General features: G+C 39.6%; 1 non-coding gene across 1 annotated transcript; it reads right to left on the bottom strand.

Annotated features, from left to right (window-relative positions):
- Window positions 1-4,359: 4,359 nt before the first annotated feature.
- On the bottom strand, window positions 4,360-4,465 carry LOC112131116 (U6 spliceosomal RNA). The gene has a single exon (XR_002913264.1). It is a non-coding gene; the product is annotated as a U6 spliceosomal RNA (small nuclear RNA).
- Window positions 4,466-5,688: the final 1,223 nt, after the last annotated feature.

The following is a 5,688-nucleotide window of genomic DNA, read 5'->3' as shown; positions in this document are numbered from 1 at the left end:
TTCCATGTCTTTGCTATTCTGAATAGTGCTGCAATGAACACGTTTGCATGTATCTTTATAATAGAATGATTTATATTCCTTAGGGTGTACATCCAGTAATGGGATTGCTGGGTCAAATGGTATTTCTGCCTCTAGGTCTTTGAGGAATCATCACACTGTCTTCCACAATAGTTGAACTAATTCACACTCCCACCAACAATATAAAAATATTCCTCTTTCTCTACAACTTGCCAGCATCTGTGTTTGTTTTTTGACTTTTTAAAAAATAGCCATTATGACTGGTGTGAGATGGTATCTTACTGTGGTTTTGATTTGCATTTCTCTAATGATCAGTGATGTCAAGCTTTTTTCATATATTAAGTTTTTTATATATGTTTTTCCTATATGTTTCATACATACATGTTTTTCCTATATGTTTCATACATACATGTTTTTCCTATATGTTTCATACATGCATGTTTTTCCTATATGTTTCATACATACATGTTTTCATATATGTTTCATACATATATGTTTTCATATGTTTCATACATATGTTTTTCATATATGTTTCATACATATATGCTTTTCATATGTTTCATACATATATGTTTTTCATATATGAAGTTCATTCATGATTTGGCTCACTGCTTGCCTGTTGTTGGTGTATAAGAATGCTAGCTGTTTTTGTACATTGATTTTATATCCTGAAACTTGCTGAAGTTGCTTATCAGCTTAAGAAGCTTTTGGGCTGAGACAATGGAGTTTTCTAGATATAGCATCATGTCATCTGCAAAAAGGATAGTTTGACTTCCTCTCTTCCTATTTGAATATGCTTTATTTCTATCTATTGCCTGATTGCCCTGGCCAGAACTCCCAATACTAGGTTGAATAGGAATGGTGAGAGAAGGCATTCTTGTCTTGTGCTGGTTTTCAAGGGGAAGGCTTCCAGCTTTTGCCCATTCAGTGGGCTGTTGGCTCTGTGTTGTCATATATGGCCCTCATTATTTTGAGGTATGTTCCTTCAATACCTATTTTATTGAGAGTTTTTAACATGAAAGGATGTTGAAGTTTATCAAAGGCATTTTCTGCATCTATTGATATAATCATGTGGTTTTTGTCTTTAGATCTGTTTATGTGATGAATCACATTTATTGATTTGTGTATGTTGAACCAACCTTGCATCCTGGGAATGAAGCCAACTTGATCATGGTGGATAAACTATTTGATGTGCTGCTGGATTTTGTTTGCCAGTATTTTATTGAGGATTTTTGCATCTATGTTCATCTAGGATATTGGCCTGAAGTGTTCTTTTTACACTGTGCCTCTGCCAGATTTTGATATCAGGATGATGCTGGCCTCATAAAATGAGTTAGGGAGGAGTCCCAACAATTTTTAAAATTTGTTTTAATATAAATGATGCCAGCTCTTCTTTGTACCTCTGGTAAAATTCGGCTGTGAATCCATCTGGTCCTGGGCTTTTTCTGGTTGATAGGCTATTTATTACTGCCTCAATTTCAGAACTCATTATTGGTCTATTCAGGGATTCAATTTCTTCCTGGTTCAGTCTTTGGAGGGTGTATGTGTCCAGGAATTTATCCATTTCTTCTAGATTTTCTAGTTTATGTGCATAGAGGTGTTTATAGTATTCTCTGATGGCTGTTTGTATTTCTGTGGGGTCAGTGGTGATATCCCCCTTATCATTTCTGATTGTGTTTATTTGAATCTTCTCTCTTTTCTTCTTTGTTCATTTAGCTAGTGGTCTATCTATTTTATTAACCTTTTCAAAAAACCAGCTTCTGGTTTTGTTGTTATTTTGAAGGGTTTTTAATGTCTCTATCTCCTTCAGTTCAGCTCTGATCCTAGTTAATTCTTGTCTTCTGCTAGCTTTGGGGTTTGTTTGCTCTTGCTTCTCTAGTTCTTTTAGTTGAGATGTTAGGTTGTTAACTTGAGATATTTCTAGCTTTTTGATGTGGGCATTTAGTACTATAAATTTCCCTCTTAATACTGCTTTAGCTGCATCCCAGAGATTCTGGTACATGTCTCTTTTTTCTCATTAGTCTCAAAGAATTTCTTGATTTCTGCTTAATTTTATTATTTACCCAAGAGTCATTCAGGAGAAGGTTTTTCGATTTCCATGTAATTGTGTTGCTTTGAGTCAATTTCTCAATCTTGAGTTCTAATTTGATTGCACTGTGGTCTGAGAGGCTGTTAGGATTTCAGTTATTTTGCATTTGATGAGGAGTGTTTTACTTCTGATTATGTGATCAATTTTAGAGTAAGTGCCATGTGGCAATGAGAAGATGTATATTCTGTTGAATTTGGGTGGAGAGTTCTGTAGATATCCGTCAGCTCCACTTGATCCAGAGCTGAGCTCAGGTTTTAAATATCTTTGTTAATTTTCTGTCTCAATGATCTAATATTGACATTGAGGTGTTAAAATCTCCCAATATTATTGTATGGGAGTCTAAGTCTCTTTGTAGGTCTCTAAGAACTTGCTTTATTAATCTGGGTGCTCCCGTATTGGGTGCATATATAAGATAATTAGCTCTTCTTGTTGAATTGAAACTTTTACCATTATGTAATGCCCTTCTTTGTCTTTTTTGAACTTTGTTAGTTTAAAATCTGTTTTGTCAGAAATTAGGATTGCAACCCCTGCTTTTTTCTGTTTTCCATCTGCTTGGTAAAATTTCCTCCATCCCTTTATTTTGAGCCTATGTGTGTCTTTGCATGTGAGATGGGTCTCTTGAAGACAGCATACCAATGGGTCACGATGAGAGGTGACAATGTGCTAGCAGCCCTCGCTCGCTCTCAGTGCCTCCTCAGCCTCAGCGTCTGCTCTGGCTGCACTCGAGGAGCCCTTCAGCCTGCCACTGCGCTATGAGGGACCCTCTCTGGGGCTGGCCAAGGCTGGAGCTGGCTCCCTCTGCTCACAGGGAAGTGTGAAGAGAGAGGTGCCGGTGGGAGCTGGGGCTGCACGTGGCGCTCACGGGCCAGCGCGGGTTCCAGGTGAGCATGGGCCTGCTGGGCTTGATCAGAGGCTGAATCCCGTGTGTGGACCACCGTTCCCTCCTCATGGGATCATTGGCCACAATAGCAGGTCTCCGTCTCTTTCTCACTTCCCCTCTTTTCCTCTTGATTGTCTGGGATGGGCTCCCTCTGGGCTGCCGGAGTGCCCAGGCTAGGTGCTGCAAAGTCCTGCGGTGAGTGCCAGTGAGAAGTGAGGCTGGCTGGGCTTCTGGGATGGGTGGGGACTTGGAGAACTTTTCTGTCTAGCTAAAGGATTGTAAACGCACCAATCAGCACTCCGTGTCGAGCTAAAGGTTTGTAAACACACCAATCAGTGTGCTGTGTGTAGCTAATTGACTGGGGACTTGGAGAACTTTTATGTCTAGCTAAAGGATTGTAAACACACCAGTCAGCACTCCGTGTCTAGCTAAAGGTTTGTGAATGCACCAATCAGCACTCTGTCAAAATGGACCAATCAGCTCTCTGTAAAACGGACCAATCAGCTCTCTGTAAAATGGACCAATCAGCTCTCTGTAAAGTGGATCAATGAGCTCTCTGTAAAATGGACCAATCAGCAGGATGTGAGTGGGGCCAGATAAGGGAATAAAAGTAGGCCACCCAAGCCAGCAGTGGCAACCCACTGTGGTCCCCTTCCACGCTGTGGAAGCTTTGTTCTTTCGCTCTTCACAATAAATCTTGCTGCTGCTCACTCTTTGGGTCCATACTACCTTTATGTGCTGTAACACTCACCCCCGAAGGTCTGCAGCTTCACTCCTGAAGCCAGCGAGACCACAAACCCACCGGGAGGAATGAACAACTCCAGACGCACTGCCTTTAAGAGCTTAATACTCACTGAGAAGGTCTGTGGCTTCACTCCTGAAGTCAGCGAGACCACGAACCCACCAGAAGGGAGAAATTCAGGGCACATCTGAATATCAGAAGGAACAAACTCCAGACACACCATCTTTAAGAACTGTAACACTCACCGCAAGGGTCCGCGGCTTCATTCTTGAAGTCAGTGAGACCAGGAACCCACCAATTCCAGACACAATGACTCTATCAAGCTTGCTGTCTGTGCCTTTTAATTGGGACATTTAGTCCATTTACATTTTAAAGTTAGTATTTTTATGTGTGCATTTGATCCTATCATCATGATGCTAGCTGGTTATTTTGCAGGCTTGTTTATGTGGTTGCTTCATGGTGTCACTGGTCTGTGTAATTCAGTGTGTTTTTATAATGGCTGGTAGTGGTTTTTCCTTTCCATATTCAGTGCTTCCTTCAGGAGCTCTTGCAAGGCAGGCCTGGTGTTGAAAAATTCACTAAGCATTTGCTTGTCTGAAAAGGATCTTACTTTCTTATTTGCTTATGAAGAAAAATAAGGAATGCTTCACGAGTTTGCATGTCATCTTTGTGCAAGGGACATGCTAATATTCTCTCTACCATTCCATTTTAGTATATATGCTGCCGAAGTGACCACCAAAATATTTTCTTAATGGTTGCATAATAGTCTTCAGTCATTCTTCAACTGGTAGTTGTCCATTTTTCTTTCACCTTTTTACATTATCAAAAAAATTCACAAGGAACATATGTATATCCATAGATGTGGGGTTTTCTATTAAACATAAAAATGGAATTGCTCAGTGTGTGCTGTTTTTGAGTGCAAGTAACAGAACTCAAACTAGCAGTGGTTTAAACCAGGAATATATTAGTTGTTTAGTGAACAAGAAATCTGGTAGAAGATAGTCATAGTTTGAGTGTTCAAAGTCATAGTCCACAAGCCAAGCTCTTTTCATAATTCTATTCTTCCATTCCTGGGCATATTGCCTCTTGGTTACAAGATGTCTACTGAAGCTCCAGATGTTCACACAACAAGATACAAAGTAAAATGGGAAGGAAGAGGGCAAACAAACCGTGTTTTATATAGTTCTCTGTAAGGTAGAACTGTATGGCCCCAAATAAACTTTCTCTTACATCTAGATGGCCAAAAACAGTTTCACATATACCCATCTCTATACCAGTCAATGGTCAATGGGAATGACATGTCATGATTTGTTTGGACTGGGTGCATTGCTCCCTAGACAAGACCATGCTCCTGTCAGTGAAGAAAAAAATACATAGAGAAAATAATCCTTGGAAAGGCAACCAACAGCGTCTGCCATGATATGATATGGAATTGATTAATATGCTACTTAGACATCCTCAGTAAAATATCTGTTAGGGAAACAGGAGCCTAGCAGAACCAGAGTGACACCATTTTAAGTTCAGCTCCATCCTGAGACTAAAAAGGCACTTTCGGTTCCAGCTATGACTCATGGTTATAAAGTGTTTATAGTTGAGGAAAACCTACAAGGACACACACCTACAATAGCAGAAAGTCTAGATGTCCCAATACCCATAACAATATATGGTTTCAAAATAATTATAGTTATTCTTTGATGTACTTACCCACTAAAATATCAAGGATAGTTTTCTTTACATCAACAGAATAATAAATTTTCTCATGCTATCTGCTCTCCTGCACATAGTCACAGCTTAGTTTAGTATTTGCATAGACAGGACACTTATATAAGAAAAGCTTAAAGATAGTGCATTCCTCTTAATTTCTGAGGATGCCCTACTCTGTAACAGTGTAGCTTTCAATATCTTATCACTGCACTCTGCAACTCACCTTGAATTCTTTCTTCTGTGAGATTCAAGAAC

This window comes from Pongo abelii, chromosome X, assembly GCF_028885655.2.
Source record: "Pongo abelii isolate AG06213 chromosome X, NHGRI_mPonAbe1-v2.0_pri, whole genome shotgun sequence".
NCBI classification, from domain to species: Eukaryota; Metazoa; Chordata; class Mammalia; order Primates; family Hominidae; genus Pongo; species Pongo abelii.
Note: the sequence above shows the minus strand (reverse complement) of the source record. Positions and strands in the feature narration are given on the sequence as shown.